Raw genomic sequence first — 19797 nt, 5'->3', positions numbered from 1 at the left:
TGGAAGAATGGGTGGGTTGACATTAGCAGAAAATCAATGGTTCTTAATTAATACCACCGCAAAGAGTAAGGATGATGGGGGCAGAGAAATGGATGATTTACACCAAAGAAGGTCAACCTTGGTTAGAATAAATTATACTCTTTATAGATGGTCAGACACACTGCGGCTTTTGTTTTATTCGGTGTTTTGTTCTTAATTTCTACCTATTGAGGTTATGAGTAGAGGAGCATATGAGTACAGAACAGGAGCCATTCACATCAAACCAACAGTCTGCCTTCATAAATAAAGGAAGCTGCCATTACAAAAATATGGAACAATGGATAGGTGACCCTAATGCCCATGAACCAAAGGTCAACTCCCTGAAAGGCTCTTCACATCATAGATGCTTACGATAGCCTGGCCCTGTTCCATCTGCCAGGATTTCATTCTGCACACCAGGTTTTCTCCCACAATGGGAAATAACAAATCTGAAAATCTCACATTAGATATCCATGGAGCAAAAACATATCAAAAATATAAATTGAAAGAAGAGAAAGGTTTAGCCACTTTAAGAAGGAAATTATCATAGATGGTTAAAAAATACCCATCACATGTGTAATAGGAAGAACATTAATTAGCTCTTTAGAAAAAAGCAGAGTCACGAGGGATATAAGAAATGGAAAAGAAAAAAGAAACCTGAACACAAAGCCATACATTGAGCTTGCAGTGTAGGCCCTTGGATAGCAGGAGGTAGGATGCTGAGGTCCCATCTGACCCCCACTGGACAGAACAAAGAAAGTGGGGAGAAACAAATGTGACCTTGCCTCCAGAATAGATGGTATTTTCCCCTTCTGAGCATCAAAAAAGGAAAAAGAGATGGTCAATGTTGGACTCCCTGGAAAAGACACTGAAAGGTAGAAAAGACACAATCTCAGTGTGTGTAGCAATGTTTCAGTGTTTGTTAGTTTTGAGGCAGAGTTGAAGACATTTAGAAAGGTTAAAACTTAAAATCACAGAGCTGCTAAACCAACTTAACTGAATTGTCCTAGCTCTTAAAGCTCAGAAACAGTTTAGGTATGAATATGAAAATCATGATTCGATTAACTTAAATGGTAATTGGTGACCAGGGAAATGACATTTATTTGCTGCCTCGTTAATATATTATTTTGCAGCTCGCTCTTTATTAGCAGGGAGCTAATCAGTATTTCCTTGCTGCAGTAAACAATCCAGATAAGTGTTTTAATACTTCTAGTATTGAGTTAAAAGTTAAAAGTTATAAAGTTAAAAGTTAAGAGGAGGGGGAGGAGAAGGAGGAGGAGGAGGAGGAGGAGGAGGAGGAGGAGGAAGAGGAAGAAGAAGAAGAGGAGGAAGAGGAGGAGGAGGAGGGTGAGGAGGAAGGAGGAGGAGGAGATTTATGTGTAGCAATGGGTTGTGTTGTTGGTTTTTTCAAAATTTTTACGGTTTGGATTTTGTTGATTTTTTAAAATCTCCACTACTCCACTTATTTGCTTCTTGATTAAGTCCCCATTTTGCTTAAGCCCTTGCCGCCAATACCACCTGGTGATGGTTTCGAATTTTAGGCTGATTTTCAGGAAGAAGTAACCAAGCAATGAGAACTATGCCGAGGAATCTCTATTCCGAGAGTTACACACTAGCACACAACCAAACAACAGAAATTAATATCAGAAATATTTACTGAAACATAACTGTGCCTCTGCCCATTCAGAGCAAACAATTATTCCAGGAAAACCACAGTATAAATCAGAAGATAAAAAGAGCCACCAGAAAAAAATAAATCATCAGTGGCCTATGGAGATCTAGCATTTGTTTTAAGTTGGTTTCCTCAAGAAATAGATGTGAACATAGGATAACAGGCTTAATGAGGCATGTGGTTGGGGAAAAACACCTATAAGGGAGCCAGGTAAGAAGGATTAGGTAGAAGGAAAAGGAAAGTATGGTGCAGTTGAATCAAAATCCTCACTTAAACCCACAGGCCACATTACACCTGAGACAGTTCTCTAGCGATGGCCCAAATGGAAGGGGAGGGACTTTGAACCCCTGCATTGAGCAGTCATTGGATGTAAAGTGTTCCAGGAATGAACATATCAGCTCTCTTGGGACTTAAGACAATTCTGGAGAGGGACTCACAGGTGAAGTCTGCAAACAATGCTCCCAACGCTGAGGGAAACATGTGTCTCAGTCATACATTCACCGGCAGACAACAACAACCATTTAATTCACCCCTGTGGCTCTTGGACCAACTTGCTTTGAATAAATTCAATGCATCTTGGAATAACTCCTCCATGATTTACATTAGTCTCTTTTCCTGGAAATTGTTACAAGAGGGAGTTTAGTAGAATTAATTATTTTCCTAGCACCCAAATTTATAATAGGTGTGTTCATATTTGGGAACCATCATGTTGATTTCTTGGTCTATGGGGTAAGAGCTGCCAGGGGAAGGCCAGACTGAAGTTCTAAATCTATCCCTTGTTGCCTGCCCCAGTCAAGACAGTAAACACAGAATGTTCCCAACTTGGGTGGACCCTTGAGTCAGAAAGGGTGCTTGAATGAGAAAGAAATCACCTGCTGCGGCTGCTTTCGGGGCCGTGTTAATACACACCCTCTCCCTCCTCTGCCACCCATTCTAGATTCTCCTTGCCTTAACTAACACCTCTGCTGATCTAAAGTTGCTTAGCTAATGGGATCATCCAGACTGTCATCCTGCCAGGGCCTATGACTCTCATCACTATGTCCTTCTCATTGTGGCTGCTGCCCTTTCCATTTATTTTCAAAACTGGTCAGGGGGATATGCTGAGATGCTCCTATAGATTACCTTGATGCCAAACTTATTCCGTCCTACCCTCTCTCTTGTGCGCCCGCAGTCCTATCTCTTTCTGATGGTTGGGGTCAAGCAGCCCTGCCAGGGCAGTAACAAATCATGGTGCTGAAGTCCTATGAGTAGAAAATGAAAATCCATATTTAGAACACGTAACCATTCCAGTCAAGATGAAACACTTCCCCTTCCAAGATGGAAGGGGTCTAGTGTAATGAACTTGCCACCAAGTGCTGGTTAGTCTCCTCAACAGATGATGCCATATTAGGGACTCAAAATTACTGAACTGTGGAACATCCGACAATAGGATTAACTAGAACAGCCTTAATGAGTGGAAATCCATGTTGTTGGGCCCACACATAGCATTTATCTCTATTGCCCTGAAGTACTCTGTTTATGCACTCACATGCCAACACTTGCATAGCCAGTGAGAAAGCCTGGCTAATATCAACTGGCTGAGTCACTTTCTCTACTAGCTTGCATAGTGCCTCTTTCACAGTGCAGGATCTCTGGTGGGTGTTATCATATATTACAGGGATTTTCACACATGCTGCCTTCTTCCAAAGACACATGCCCATGCCTCTTCCTCAGATTTTCTTATCTCTGGTCTTTCTCTTTCAAGGTTTCTAACCAATTAATGAAACCATTTACCATTGCCTGTCAATCCATGTATATACCTCCCTCATAGCGCCTCTCTTTCTACAAAAGAAATGACCTGATAAACTCTCTAAACCTTTTCTCTTCACTAGTGTCTTTCCAGGCCATCTCTGAGTAGAGCTTTAGTGCAGAAGCCATCTATTTTGAGTTTGGATTCACATACCAAGTAAACCCATTTGTGACTCAAGCTTGGTCTTCTTCTCCTCCATCAGCTGGTTGTCAGGGACTCTGCATGTGGCCTAAAGTGCTAGCTGAGGGGGAAGTGTCCATGAACTATGGGGCATGGCGTGGAGGGTGTGTTACCTGCTGTAGCCTACTTATACCCCTTTCCTCTGCTTGTGCCCAGTCTTGAATCAGATGTCTGTGCTAGCTGGTCTTAACACCTCCCATGTTAAGATGGACTGCCGTTGGGCCCATTTGATCTTATGATTCTGTGGGTCTACAGGTCCACATTGTGATTTCCCTAAGTGGGCTTCCTAGAAAGTTCACTTGGTGTCTTGTATGCTTCACAGCACAGATATCTCTAATGCCATGAGGTTTTCTGGGTCCTATTGTCCATCTGTAGGGCTCTCTGTATCTTAGCTTGGGCCTCACGCAGAACTCTTTCCTACTCAAGGGTCCACCCAAGTTGGGAACATTCTGTGCCACTTGGGAAATTGGTTGGGGAAATAATCTAAAGTGCGAAATATGCTACCTAACTTGAAGAGGCCTATCAAGCATCACCTTTCCTTCCTAGTGTGGACAGGTGCAACATACACCTGATAAATATACCACATCTGACCAGCTGCAAATGGGCCAACTGTTTGAGTGGTCATAGTCTACTGTGATCTTCCAAGATCTTTCAGATTTTTGTAAAGGCCAGAGTCGTGAATTAAACATGAATCTGACGGAGGCACCAACCTTCAAATCCCTTAGGTCACTAAGTGTGGCAATAATCTCTGCCAGTGTGTGATGTGGTTTCAAATTTACTATCTTGACTTGGGTAGGCAAGAGGGGTAGCTTTAGGACATCAGCCTGGTGTTCCCTGCCCTGGGAGCTCTTAAGCCACAGACCAAGAAATCAGTGTGATAGTTTCCAAATATGAACATGCCTATTATAAATTTGGGTACTGGGAAAATAAGCATGGGGTATACCTGTGAAACCAGTCAGCTTCCTGTGACCTGAACCTGAACTAGCATTCTACTAATTACCTACCCTACTCAAAGTCTGCCATTTCTCAAAATGTTCAGGTATTTCCTTGAGGATATGGCCATAGGTACCTTTGGTGAAGATCTGAAGCAACTGGTACTGTATTTATAAGCCGAGATTCTGTGGGGACACTCCTCCTGGGAAACTGGCCTCTGCTTCAGTCTATGGACTCTGGATTTAAAAACTGGTTACGTTACAGAAGGCAAGGCATTCTTACTGGAATGGTTGCCCTCCATTTCTTGACCACCTTTTTAAAACTTCTTTTGACTGTACGTAAATGTGGAGTAATACTCATGCTGGCTGCCGATCTATTTTGCCCTCAGAAAGACTATGTTCTACTAAACATTTCTGTAGTTTCCTGCAGGTCACTTCTCCATGGCTGTCATTCCAACCTCACTGCTCTTTATGATTATTGTACCCGCCTCACTGATCATAGTTAAATGCTGCCACCTGGGCTGTCATTTCAGGACCTCATCACCTCCATTGTTACTAGGGGACCTAAGTCTTTAACAATACCTCCTATTATATTGGCCCTGTGGACAGCCACCACTGGACTTCTCAATGCTGTTGATGCTTCTCTCAGAAGCTCGTTCCTTGTTGCTTTGGAAATGGAGTATACCATGGTGACTTCCATGGAACACATTCAGCCAGTGGGGTTTCTGGACTTACATGGTATGCACATTCTGGAATGCCTTCTACTGAGTGGCTTTTGATCTCTTCTACGCCTGCCACAGCAGTATTGTACTTTCGTTTTACTTCCTTAGGCTGTCACTCTCTTGAAACTTTCCAAGGCCATTCTAGCAGCATGTTAGCACTGTCTCCTGGGACTCCTGTCTCAAAGGACCCCAGTCTCAAGGGAGAGTGTTCCCTGTGATCAAGTGCTCTCAGAATATAACTCCATATGCTTTATCCTGACTCATCCTGGTATGTGCTGGTCCCAGCTTGCAATTCCTTCAGAATATAGAGCACTTAGCAGGTCAGCATCTTCCCGGCAGATAATGTTTGACTTAACCCTACTTAATGGTCTGTTGGCCAAGTGGAACTGTGTGGGAAGGTCCTGAGTGGGGGTGGGGAGCACACCTTGTCTTGAAAAGCAGGTCTCTGCACTGTCTTCAAACAAAAAGGAGAAGGCACTGGTCTTGAGTGAGAAGAAATGGCCGATTCTGCAGGCCCATAGGATTCAGAAGGATCTAAAGATTCAGGAGTTTGAGTGCATTGACCCATATATTTCCATCCCGAGTGTCAGGTTGCTGTTTCTTCCATCAGGCTTGGCTTAGCAGACTTCTTGGGATTGAGAATTTCACTTTCTCTAGGACACAGTTCCTTTTACAATTGCATCCTGGGTTCTCCTTCCTCTCTCGATAGAAGATGAGAATCTTATATATTGGCAAGGAAGTCATTTATCTAGCTATTACTTTTTGTTTTATGTTTTTTTTCATAGAAGTCAATTTTATTGAGTGTCACACACACACACACACACACACACACACACACACGAGTATGTATCACTTTTTGCTTTAAACTGACTAATCTCCCTCATCTTTGCTTCTCCAATGCATTGATAGCTTCCAGTCACAGCCATTTGATCTTATAATTTCAACTTTCCTGGAACGTCTCAAATGCCTCGGATATTTTGCATGTCCACACATCCCCTCCACTGGTAACCCATCCCCGTGCCCCAATTCCTCACGGGTTGAAGTTTTTGTCATAAACCAGTACTTTCCAGCCCTTGTCGGTATTTTGTGGACCTGGGGTAATGGAGCCCTGTTGTCAGGAGGCTGGGAACTGATCCAGCTCCAAGATCTCTTTTAGGGTCTGTTTCCTAGGACCACTCCTAGCCCTAGATGTCTTACGTTGGTTTCTCGAGAAATAAACACTGAAACCTAGATTTGCATTCAGATGGTTTACTGGGATACACTCTCAGAAACACCTGTAACAAAAAGAGGGACTCGGGATTGTCCAGGGAGGGGAGTTGTACAGAGGTGTACTTGTAACAGAGGCCTCAGGTGATCTCACAGGAAGCTCTGAAGCTAAGATGGTCCTATAGAGACGTTCCTACTAAAGGCAAGGGGGCCCAGGATGACAGTCCCATGCTGATCACTTATTGAATGTGTCCTGTCCCGTAAGGACACATTGTAATATTAGGCAAAATATTGTAATATTAGGCAAAACTGCCTCTTTTGGCTGAGGGCAATTCTTCGGGTAGATGTCGGCTATGAACTGTCAATAGGTACCGTTCTTCAGCCACTGGGGAAAGAAATGCCTCATACGTCAAAAGTGGATCTTGGCAACACAGCAGGGGGATCCACTAAACAACAGGAGACATCCAGCAATAAAGAAAACCAAGTAATCCGTGCTGTGCCTCAGACTGATGGCTGTAGCCCAAAATAACTTTCACATACAAATCCTACACGACATCCCTCTTAGTCAATCAATCAGGTAGAGCTACCTTGACCTTCACCTTTTCAAAGCAGAAAGTTGCCAATAATTTGCCGGAGCAGGGTATATTTTCTTCTGTAGCAAAGTTCTTCCACGATAATTGGAGTCAGAATGGGGTAAATCACCTCCCAACGATGATCCTGAATATGTCTTTATATACTATAACTGCCTGGTAGATTGCAGTCCTACCTCACATCATCCTTCCTCCGATCTGGGAGACAAAATGAATTCCAGAGGATTCTGGTAGGCTTGTCAGACTTTAGCAAAGCCAAATGCTCCACATAATTGAATGTAGATTGGGAAGAATTCTGCCTGAAAATCAGAGCGAAACAGCATAACATATGTCCCGGGTGTCAAATTTAAAAGGGTATTTGTAGAAAGAAGTGTGCCTATCTGGGGGCAATCGGCCACAAAGCTCATGCAAAGGAAATTTTGGAAGAGTTTCAAGGTTAAAAGTCAGTGCTGCAAAGATGACCCAGAGTATTAATGGTGGAATTTCTCTCTTCCTCTTCCATCACCGTTTACTCTTTGCAAATGGACGTTAAGTAAGCTTCATATGTCTGCTCTGTGAGTTTGAGTTTTGGAATTTGGAATGAGTACTCCCATAAGGAAAGAAGAGCCAAGTTTTCAGCTCAGGGTGGAGTCATGCTTATTTGCAATGCAAAATCACTGATAACTGGAAGCAGAGAAGTGAAAAGTATCCCACTTAGATTGAATACAGATATTTTTCACACATATAAAAGTGTGTTTTATCACGCTATTTCAATGAAAACACATACTAACAAACAAAACAAAACAAAACAAAAACTTTCAAAACTTCAAGAGAAAGCTGTCAAGCACAAATGATTTTTTCTCATTCACTGCAAGTTAACCTCTCGCACAATGTGAAATGGAAGGCCTCTGTCTTCCCTCTCAGAAGCCTCTGAATCCCCTACTTTACTCGCAGAAGATGATGTCAAGTTTATACAGCACTTGTAAGGTAAACCATGAGGCTACCAACTGGAATTTCCTCACCTTCTTGTAGACTAAACCTCTTTCCCACGGCTATAATAAAGGAGAGTTCCTCCAGCTATAGAATGCCAATCTTGCAGCCTGTGGTCCGCATTCCACCCCCTACAAAATCCTCAGACGCTTTGTGCTGGTGATTAAGCCTCTTCTTCCTGTGGTTTTCCCTCTCTCCACCTGCTTCTATATTTTCATCTTACACAGACTCTGTAGCTCACATTCAGGTTCTTTCCCTTCTCACCACCGGGATGGCTCCTGAATTTCAATGCTGTTGAACATTCTTTTCTGAACTTACAGATTTTTTTTTTTTTAGTCTGTTGACTAACCCCTACCTCCTTGACTTCCATGTTATTATGCACTCTTGATTTTTCCCTTTCTCCTCTGGCCACTCCATCTCTACCCAACCTTTAGTATTGGCATCCCTCCAGATCTGACCCTGGTCCCTTTCTCACCTTACCTTTCAGTGACCCCTGAAGAGAACTCATTGTCTCAGACAGCTACTGTGGCACAAAACATAATAAGATAGCAATGGCATACATCTTGCCAATGCACCTGTGGATCGATTAGACTCCAGCCAATTTGGGCTGGACTTGACTTGGTTTGTCTTCAAGCTGAAGGTTAAACCCAGGTCTGCTCATGTCTTTTGTACTCCTTAGACCAGCAGCTCACCAAGGCTGATGAAAGGCTATAGCACAATAAGGCAAGCCCGACTGCATAAGCACATTCCAAGCCATAGACCATGTCACAATTGTTAACATGCCATCGGCCAAAAGCAAGTCACATGGCAATCCCTAAGCCTGGACACAAGGAATTAAATTTCTTTCATGATGGCAGAGAGGGGAGGAAGTAGATATTTTGTGAGTAGTGATCTAATCTTCCATATTAGTCACATATTTACCACTGATGACTCTCAATATTTGTATCTTCAGCTCAGAATTTCCTCTTAATTCTTGACCAACACATGCAGTTGTCTACTTGACATCATTAATTACGTTTTCGGATACTTCAACATCAACATATTCAAAATTCATCATCTTCCCTGTCAGATTTCATCTTTCCTCATGATTCCCTAGCTCAACGAATAGCACTGTCATTTCACCAAGTTGTACAATCCAGGCAACTAGAAGTATCCTTAACATCTTCTTCTCCTTAACTACTCCCAAGGAAATATAATTAATCAACAACTTATATCCACTTTAACCCCAAAGTATCTTCTTAAAATCTCTAGACCCACATACAACTTCGATCGACCATCATCCCTTGTCTGGACTATAGCAATAGCCTCCTGACTGTAAACTTCACAACTTTGTCCCACCAAACTCAAATCCATTCTCAACAATGTACCCTGATATTTTTTCAAACAGGAATTGTGCCCTGTGATCCTGCCCACTGACCACACACACATACATTTAAATCCCTTCAATGACTTCCACAGCCTTCTCCTGTGCCTCTTCCTTTGTTTCATTTTGTGTTCCGGCCATACTAATCTTTCTTCTGTTTATCAAAATTTTCATGTTTCTTCGTTTTTGCACATTTAGAGTCCAGAAATCCTGTTTTCTTCCATGCTATCTACAGAAAATTGAAACCTCTGCTTCCTTAGAACTTACAGGTTAAAATCAACATTATAAATATAAGTGCTTATGTCCGTGATATTCTGAGAAGAAGCAGTATTGCATAAATTAAATGAAAGAGTAAATCACTAAGAGAATCAAAAGGCAAGCCATAGACCAGAAGAAAAATATTTGCAAAGGACTTAACTGATAAAGGACTGGTAGCCATAATATACAAAGAACTCTTCAAATAATAAGAAAATGAACAATCCAGTTTAAAAATGGGCAAAAAATCTGGACACCTCACCAGAAAAGATATATGATGGAAAATAAGCATATGAAAAGATATTCACCATTATATGACATCAGGGGATTCTAAATTGAAGCAATGAGATACTGCTACATACCCATTAAAATGGCCAAAATCCAAAACGCTGACAGCAGCAAATGTAGACAAAGATGAGGAAAGACAGGACCCCCACCCCCTCTGCCCCTTTCATTGCTGTCTGGAATGCCAAATGGCACAGCCACCTTGGAAGACAGTTTGACAATTTTTTATGAAAAGTCAACATATGTTTAGCAGATAATCCAGCAATTTTGCTACTTGGTATTTATTCAAATGAATTGAAAACTTACGGCCACACAAAAACCTGCACACAACTGTGTATGGCAGCTTTACTCATAATTGCCAAAAGTTGGAAGACTTTAATCAGTGAATGGATAAGCAAACTGTGCTACATTCGTGAAATGAAATATTACTCAGTGATACGAAACAAAAACAAAAACAAAAACAAACAAACAAAACAAGCCACAGAAAGAAAGGGAGGAAACTTAAAGGCACATTGCTACGTGAAAGAAGGCAATCTGGGGAAGCTTCATCCTGTATGATTGCCAATATATAACATTTTAACAAAGACAAAACTATGCAGACAGTAAAACAAAATCAGTGGTCACCAGGGGTTCTTAGAAAGGAGAAGAGGAATAAGCATAGGAGAAGGTAAAGGGGGATTTTAGGCTGGTGAAGTTATTCTGTCTGATACTGTCATGATAGATACACGCCATTACGTATATTTGTCAAAACCTACAGAATGTACAATATTGAAAGAACCCTCGTATAAATGATGAACTGCAGTGAAAAACTACCTATCAGTATTTGCTCACCAATTACAATAAAGGTACCACCCAGATGTTAATTATAGGGGAAACTGTGGGTTGGGGTGATAGTGAGAAAGTCTGTAGGAACTCTCCACTTCTGGCTCAATTGTTCTGTAAACCTAAAACTTCTAAAACATTTCCTATGGAAAGAAGGATCCAGAAAACATACTGTAAATAGTCTGTCGTTAACCTAGGAAAAAAAAAACACAGGGATTCTCTATCACCCAGCACCAAGGTTGTTGGGGTCCAAACGGGCCTCATAAATTAGTAGTGTATTGAGCCAGAATCGCGAACAATGGATGTGGTTGTAGCCTGGAGAAAACAAAGTGTAATTAAAAAGTTGGTTAGAAATAAGTGTAATCTAATCCTTGTTCTCTCCTCCTGGTGAATAAATTAAAGATAGCACCCTGAGAATTTGGTCATTGATTTACTTTTCAGATGACTGTTCGGTGTCCTAGTCACAGGCCTTCACCGGTATTTTCTTGCTCCCACTGAATTCTTTCCTAAGACAGTGGACAGATGCACCACAGCTGTTGCTGTATGTCAGGAAGCAGCTTTATAACTCTGTCTCCCAATGAAATAAATACAAACTGTAGGTTATAGAAGTTCCAGTGCTCACGTCGGCGGTATGCGCCGGGAATGTATAATGGCTACCACCTGATATATGCAGAGGGAAAGCAAGTACGAAAAATGTTCCATGCACCTCATGCCTTTCTGAAAAATGATAGCTTTCCCCCAAGACATATGGAAACAACTGCTTTCCTGAATGTGTAATGTCTCAGGGTACAGATGAAGCCAGTCGGCTTGACAGATAACAGCAAGAAGAGAAATATATGAACATTTCTCTTTGGGCCAAGAAGCAATAATGTGTCTTACTAGAGTTACTGCCTCTATTAAAACTAGATACAGGATATTAATTGTGTTACTACAGGAGATAGAAACAAGGACTGGAGCCGAGCTCCGAGACAGCATGGAAACTGTCACTTCCCAGTTCAGCCTTCCCTAATTAAGTCCCAATGGGGTCTCCCGTTCATTTCGGTAAGGCGCGCTTCTCAGGATAAATGATATTTAAACACACAGAAAAATCCCTGCATCCAAATTGGTCACCAATTCATACTCGTACTAGATGGCAGTGGCCTCCAGTTGTTACACACTCTCCCAGCGTCTACCAGTGAGCAGATGGGAGTTAGTGGGTTCCCTCTGCCTCTTCAGAGCAACCCCAGCTGTATTTTAAGTCCCAAGTCATCAAAGGCCGAGCCAGACCCATCCAAGGGCCAAACACCAGCAATATGGAACAACACAGAAAATTCGGTCTTGGAGGAGACAATCCCAGAGCCAGCATGGCGGCTGCCTGTTTACCATTTTTGTAGTTTTCAATTTCGCTAGTTTGAGGTGGCCAGGGGGAGGTGGGTGGGGGCAGTCTCTTTTCCTTGAAAATCTCCAGCCAAATCTGCTATCCTTCACACGAGGACTGCAAGAATATTGAGAGAGAACATGCATGTGCACCTGGGGTTGGCTCCCCTGTGTGGCTGTGCCCCTTGCCCAGCTCTGTCTACCTGTGACTTGTATGGTTACTTTGCTCTGCTTCCTTCCAGGGTGAGCTCAGTCTTCTTCTTCAACCCCAGTGCTCAAAAAAGACCTTTTAGTATTAATGTCTCTTTTCCCAGACTTTCTCTGATCTTTTGTTTTTGTTGTTTTTAAATTCAAGCTAGTTAACATACAACGGAGTCCTGGCTTCAGGAGTATAAACCAGTGATTCACATCTTACATATGACCCCCAGTGCTCACCCCCAAAACTGCCCTCCTTAATGCCCATCACCCATTTAGCCCATCCCCCCATCAACCTCCCCTCCAGCAACCCTCAGTTTGTTCTCATCTTTAAGAGTCTCTTATGGGGGGGGGGGGGGCGCCTGGGTGGCTCATTCGGTTATGTGCCCTACTTTGGCTCCGGTCATAATCTCACAGTTCATGAGCTCGAACACCACTTCAAGTCTGTGCTGACAGCTCAGAGCCTGGAGCCTACTTTGGATTCTGTCTCCCTCTCTCTGTGCCCCTCCCTCCCTCCCTCACGCTCTGTCTCTCTCTCTCTCTCTCTCAAAAATAAATAAACATTTAAAAAAATTTTTTTTAAATTAAAGAGTCTCTTCTGGGTTGAACTTATTAAATTTCCAAAGACAGAAAACCAAACAAAACTGTGTCTCCAACTGAAAGCCACAAAACCTAGTGAAACATATAATGGGCACTTATTTTGTACCTTTTATTTCCCCCAAATCTTAAGTTCCTAAATGCAGACATTACATTTTTTCCCCAAATAAAATACATAGATATAGAGTTGAAGTTGACTAAGTAGATTATAAAGAAAGGCCGCCAACTCCAGCACAGGACAACCTACGAGGGTAGGCTTAACTATGATGTATTATTGGGGCCATATGTGACTTGTGCAAGGGTGAATTGCTGATTTTGAAGGAAAAGTCGTATGCCCCATTCACCTGGCCATTTTCGTTCCCCAGAGCCTTGTGTACTTCCCTGCCGTACTATTAATAAAACAAGTGAGTCCTATGAGAACATCTATTTTTCTAAGCGATTATTCCATAGGGTGGTGTCCTAGGTTAATAAAGGCTCATTAACAATTGCTAGCAGAACCCCTGAAGCTTTTCCAAGAATTCATTTTACAATAATGGAAAGAACATCACAATTCCCACCCATATCCAATTTCAAGTGCCCTACAGCAAAGAATAAAAAGTTGGAAACACAAAAAGGTATACGCTATCTTTTCAATGTCAAAAGCACAATCATTCTGGGGGTCACTTTTAGTTACTGAACAACTAGTGTGGATTACAAGTGCACATTATGTTCTTCTTTGTCCTGTGGAACGCACAGCTCCATATCGAATCACATAGATTATGGGGAGAACCCACTGCTTTTGCCCTGGATTTTCTAAATTTCCCACAGAAGTAGCCAGATACGTTTCCCAAAGCCTTCTAACACAAGCACAGTATGGTTGTTGTGCCACATTTCATTGTTGCTGTTTATTTCATGCAGGTACCATATTTGTTAGGGTGAATAAAATGCATAGCTGCTTGGCCTGTGTTTGAAACTTTCATTCAGAGAGACGCATGCTGTCTCAGTAATTAAGAGGTACCCCGGTCATTAAGAACTCAGTGATCTTCAAGAATTTTTTATCCCACAGGATCAGGTGAGACGGTAGAATGGAGAAAAAAATATGTTTTGTTTTTCCATTGGAAATGAAGTAAAAGCCATATGATATTGGGACTGGAATATGGATCTCTGTTTCATTCAGCTTCTGTTTTAACTCCAGAACTTATTACCTTAGAGTATGTTCTTTCATTTTGTTTAAAAAGATGTGTCTTCTAACAATGGTCCGGATATAAATGTTTCTGTTAAATATGCATTATAATTGGCAAAAAAGAAAGTCAGTATTTTTTTCCACCTTAGTTTCATCTGTATTAGAATAATAAAATCAGTCTGTATTCCCGTCCACTCCTTGTCATTTGCCTAATGCCCTTCACCCTCATGTGCCCTTCTGCCTTCTTTCCCATTTTATAGAATTTCTTTCTCTCCACCGATCGCTTTCCCCCCCATCTCCAACTCCCCTCCAAGATGCAAGGCCGTCATATTGCTTTAAAGAATAAAATTTTCTTTTCTGGAGCATTGCACAACTGGAAGTCAAAGATTTCTTCGCAGCAAGAACAAAGATTTTCATTTTGTAAAATACTTAGTCCTGAGTGACCCTCTTTCTTACCGAGTTGAGAATGTCAGCATCTTGCTGACGGCTCAAAGCCATGGAAGCCAGGCAGTGCAGTAGAAAGAAAACCTCACGATGTTTTCCTGTAGAATGTTTTTAATGAAATAATGGTCTTGGGAGAGGTGAGCCTGACAGCTCAAGAGACAGAGATATTCTGATTAGCCAAAGGGCGAGCAAAGTATGGGTCAGCAGTAGGACGCCACCCTGACGTCTGGCTTGGGGCAAACGGGCCCAGTGAAGCACGGGGTCTGTCTGCAGAGCCCAGGCAGCAAAGCACCCGATTAGGACCAGCTGTGAGGCCAGCCTCCTGACGGAGAGATGCTTCAACTCAAAGCCGAAGCAGCTCCCCAGCCCGCTGCCACAAAGTGCCATCAGGCCAAAAATCTCTGTGCCCCCACATCCCTAATCAGGCCCCAATCAAAGACACACCCAACAGCATATTACTTACTTCTTTATCATCTCTTTGGCCCAACATCAATAATGAAACCACAATTCAGGTCTGCCCAGTGTGCTACTTGGATCAAGGGGGAAAAAAAAATCCAAAACAAGAAAAACCTTCTCATCTTTTTCTACTTCCTAGTTCAAATTTGGTGGCTGGAGGAAACCGTTTTCTCTAATGCAAGGACAAATGACTTTACAAAGATTATTAAGAAACCAAGCCCCGGTGGTTAGCAGTTCACACATGAGACCATAGTGCATGGAAAGTGATTTAATTTTTACAGAAAATGTATTAGAAGCCCTGCCTCTCATATTTCTACCTTCCATGAGATGTCACTGAGAAGTCAAACACAAGATCATCACCCCACTACCGAATGGGTCACACCGCCCGCAAATCCATGCCCAGCACCAGCTGCCACTTTTTCCAAACCGCACCAAATGTTGCATCACCGTTGTTTCCTTAGAGTCTAAGGTGTTGCTTTAGCATTCAATAACCAACGAGCATAGCTCATGTGGAAGAAATCCTGAGGCTGTGTCAGAATGGCCAGCAATAACTTCCGCATACATGAAAGTGATTGCGAACCACATAAACATCCCAATAAATCCACCATAAATGTATTCTTAAATTAACTGCCCCCTAGCTAGATGCCCCCGGAAAGGCTCCTGGCCACCCCAACGCCAGCCAACATGAGGGCAAATGGGATGGAAGGGGGTTCAGAATGGAATACCATACTTTTTCAAATTGTATAGGAATACGTGACTGTGGTAAGTCCCCAAGGCACTTCTCAAGGCCGTAGAAGGGTCTGAGATGTAAGAGATGGACCTAAAGTTTAAGAGTCTTGATTTTATAGCAGATTTTCTTCTGATTTTGTAATATATTTGGAAGTTCCATACTAAGGTCATTCCAGAAATTTTAATCCAAATGTGACAGATCTGCTGACTTTTCTACTATGCCAAGCAGTCTTGTTGATAAGTACTCATTTCTCCTCTCAAAAATTGAAATTTGTGGAGACACTGATGCCTGGGCTCCAAAGAAAATGGATTTTTAGGGCCAATTCTGATCCTATCAGGGGGAACGCAGGAAGCATGCATCTTTACCACGTGGACAAAGCCAGACTGACCTGTAACCATGGCAACTAGATGGATCTTCCGGGGCATCTTGTGGGAAAGCCATGGGAGCGGACTCGAGGAAGTGTTGCCTGCCAATGGAAGTTTCTCAGAGTCTAAACGCCAGAAGTAGGCAGAAGTCCTCGAAGATGGGCTGGCATCTGGGAGGTTTCAGAGGGCCTGGCAATGAGTTGTTGGTATCTGGGCAGCATAACATAGCATGGGACCAGGTGAGTCTACGAGGAGAATGAGAATTGGAAGCACAGAGTTAGAATCGGGAAACAGTGTGGCCTCTGGTCCCCAAAGAGTTTCCTCCCAAGACAAGGAAGGAAGGACCCTGTGAACACAACTGGAATTAAAACATGAACACGGAACTCAGTTTTACTCCAAGTTCAGTCACTGGTTCCCTGTTTGAGCCCCTCATGTCTGCATCTCTGTCTTACAGGCCCACACAGTGTCCATCCAGTTTCCATATCTCCAAGGGACCGGGTTTCTGCTTTTCTTCTGCGAATTCATTCATTCATGAGTACAGATGGATGGATGGATGGATGGATGGATGGATGGATGGATGGATAGATGGATGGATTTATTTGTTTGTTTGTTTATTTATTTATTTATTATTTATTTATTTATTTATTGTTTTTTTTATTTTAGACAGAGGGAGAGTGAGTTCGGGAGAGGAGCAGAAGGAGAAAGAAAGAGAATGTTAAGCAGGCTGCACACTCAGTGGGGAGCTCCATCCGGGACACGGGGCTCCAGCCCACAATCCTGGGCTCATCACCTGAACCCAGTTCAAGAGTCAGCCACTCAACCGACTGAGCCGCCCAGGCAGCCGGATCTGTCTGGATGCATGTAAATGCTTGTTGTGTCAGGCTCTGTTCTAATTACAGAATCCCTAACACTTGGGATTCGTAATCCAGTGAACGCCCTAGAAATATGAATATGAATAAACTAAATGTCCTGTGAAGAAAATAACACTAATGGCAGAAGGCACATCCCCAGCGCAGGAGTCACTTTGTCTAGGGTGAGATCAGGAAAGACGTCTGTGAAGACGTGTAACATCCACTAAGTCCAGAGGAAGGAGAGGGGCGGCCACACAACGGTCTAGGGGAAGAGTGTGTCAGCAGAGATGACGAGGACAGCACCCTGGCGCTTGGCATGTTCAGGGATAAAAAGAAGATTTAACTACATGGTGAATGATGCACGAAGTGACAGGAGCAAGGTGTAGAGACGGAGGCTTGGCATCAAATTACCTAGAACTTCAGAGACCAAGTTAAGAAACAGGTGATTTATTTTAATTGTCTAGAAAGTCATTGAATGTTTTAAAGCAGGAAAGTGATGGAAACCTATTTATCCTGCAAAGTGATTGCTCTAACTTCTGCTTGAAAAACATCAACATCCCTCCCGCTATTTCCCATGCCTGGGTGTTTCTTTCCCCTTGATTTCTGTTACAATCCTTCTAGATAACCTCTTTTATCACCTCCTGATGAGCCCATTCAGCCCCTGGAGTCCAGTTCTCTCTGGCTTGGATTTTTTCCCATTACCAACCAGCTCCCGTTCTGATACTACTGAGAAATTCCTGGGTGGCCAGAGAGCAACTAGATGAAGAAGGACCCAAGAGGGTACAGAGCCGGCTGGCACCTGTTGAGAATTTCAGTGAAACCAAATTTGTTTGGAGGGGAAAAGCAATCATTTCTTGTTTAGACTTCCAGATAAATGTGACATATGCAGAGATTATTATCTAATGCTAGAATGTGTATGGGGGGGTGGCAATTACTGTCATTTATACCTTTTCTATTAAAAATAATCAAAATCTGGGGCGCCTGGGTAGCTCAGCTGGTTAAGCATCTGACTTCGGCTCAGGTCATGATCTCACGGTTCATGGGTTCGAGCCCCGAGTTGGGCTCTGCGCTGACAGCTCAGAGCCTGGAGCCTGCTTCGGATTCTGTGTCTCCCTCTCTCTCTGTTCCTCCCCTGCTTGCATTCTCTCTCTGTCTCTCTCTCAAAGATAAACATTAAAACATTTTTTAAAAACATCAAAATCTAATAAAATCCACAGAACACTGCAACTATAATGCACATAATTTATTTATTTATTAATATAACTTTTTGTCAAATTGGCTTCCATACAACACCCAGTGCTCATCCCAAAAAAGTGCCCTCCTCAATGCCCATCACCCATTTCCCCCTCTCCCCCACACCCCATCAACCCTCAGTTTGTTCTCTGTATTTAAGAGTCTCTTATGGTTTGCCTTCCCCGCCCCCGCCTCTGTGTTTGTAACTATTTGTCCCCTTTCCTTCCCCCATGGTCTTCTGTTAAGTTTCCCGAGTTCCACATATGAGTGAAAACATGGTATCTGTCTGTCTCTGAATGACTTATTTCACTTAGCATAATACCCTCCAGTTCCATCCATGTTGCTGCAAATGGCAGGATTTCATTCTTTCTCATTGCCAAGTAGTATTCCATCGTATATATAAACCACATCTTCTTTATCCATTCATCAGTTGGTAGACATTTAGACTCTTTCCATAATTTGGCTGTTGTTGAAAGTGCTGCTCTAAACACAGGGGTACATGGGCCCCTGTGCATCAGCACTCCTGTACCCCTTGGGTAAATCCCTAGCAGTGCTATTGCTAGGTCATAGGTTAGTTCTATTTTTAATTTTTTGAGGAACTTCCACACTGTTTTCCAGAGTGGCTGCACCAGTTTACATTCCCACCAATAGTTTAATGCACATGATTTAATATTCTTCAGTTCAAAGGATGTCTCAGAGTCTTGCAATGGCACATAACTTTAATTATGAGTATCAGCATCAACTGAAATAAGGCTGGCTTCATGGAATCGCATAGTGGTATAGTTTACTGTCTCAGAGATAGCAATACCACCAACAAAGCAAACAACTCCTAGATATCTGTGTCAATAAACTGAACTTTCCCAAACTTACTCTGCTGGGATTCATAGGATACCAAAAGCTCTGCTGATAACTGCAAGGGGGAAAAAATGAAACTCTTTAACCTGCAAATTTCATACAGAAATAAAATATGTTCCGAAACTTTCAAATACCTAGAATCTGGGGGCTGTGCTGCTGGCACATTATTTAGTCTTAACAGGCTGCAAACTTCATAATGGAAAATAAAATATCACATTGCATATATGTTAAGAAGATGTAAAATCTGTTCAAGGTTGGCATACCCAGCTCCAGCCAACAAAAACCCAAAGCCAGATTAGAGGTGAAGGCTAAAAAGGCAAAAAGCTGTCTCCCTAAGGCTAGAGTGGAGTATTGGATTGAACAATATGTAGAAAGAATTGATGTTTTATACTCTCTGTACAGCAAGTTAATCCTATCAGGAATAAGTATTGATTTACATTTCACATCTAACTTTCTTAGCTTCTGTCAAATTTAATGAATGTTGATGCAGATATTGATTTCTCTAGCAAAAGGAAATTAACAGGACATTGTCCAATTTTGACCTTTACTTAATGAGCCATGTATACATCAAAAGCTTTTTAGAACATGTTGTTGATCAGCCACAGAGCCTCAAAAGCAGTCTTCTTTCTGCCCACCCCCCGCAAAATTTAAGACTTTTAATGATCTCCAAACTCATAATTACTATAGAGACAGGGCTCAACAGAAACTCAAAAGAGGGCACTCCCCTTGCCACAATGTAGGCAGTGAGAA

The 19797-nt window shown here is 42.4% G+C and overlaps 1 long non-coding RNA gene across 1 annotated transcript in view; it reads right to left on the bottom strand.

Annotated features, from left to right (window-relative positions):
• Positions 1 to 19797, bottom strand: part of LOC109499521 — a 581435-nt gene that overhangs the window by 251635 nt on the left and 310003 nt on the right. The window contains exon 4 of the long non-coding RNA XR_002742161.2: positions 16132 to 16353. This is a non-coding gene — a long non-coding RNA (uncharacterized LOC109499521). The remainder of the gene's footprint in view (positions 1 to 16131; positions 16354 to 19797) is intronic.

Source organism: Felis catus, chromosome B2 (genome assembly GCF_018350175.1).
Source record: "Felis catus isolate Fca126 chromosome B2, F.catus_Fca126_mat1.0, whole genome shotgun sequence".
NCBI lineage: Eukaryota > Metazoa > Chordata > Mammalia > Carnivora > Felidae > Felis > Felis catus.
The sequence above is the reverse complement of the archived record's forward strand: the minus strand, read 5'-3'. Positions and strand labels throughout refer to the sequence as shown.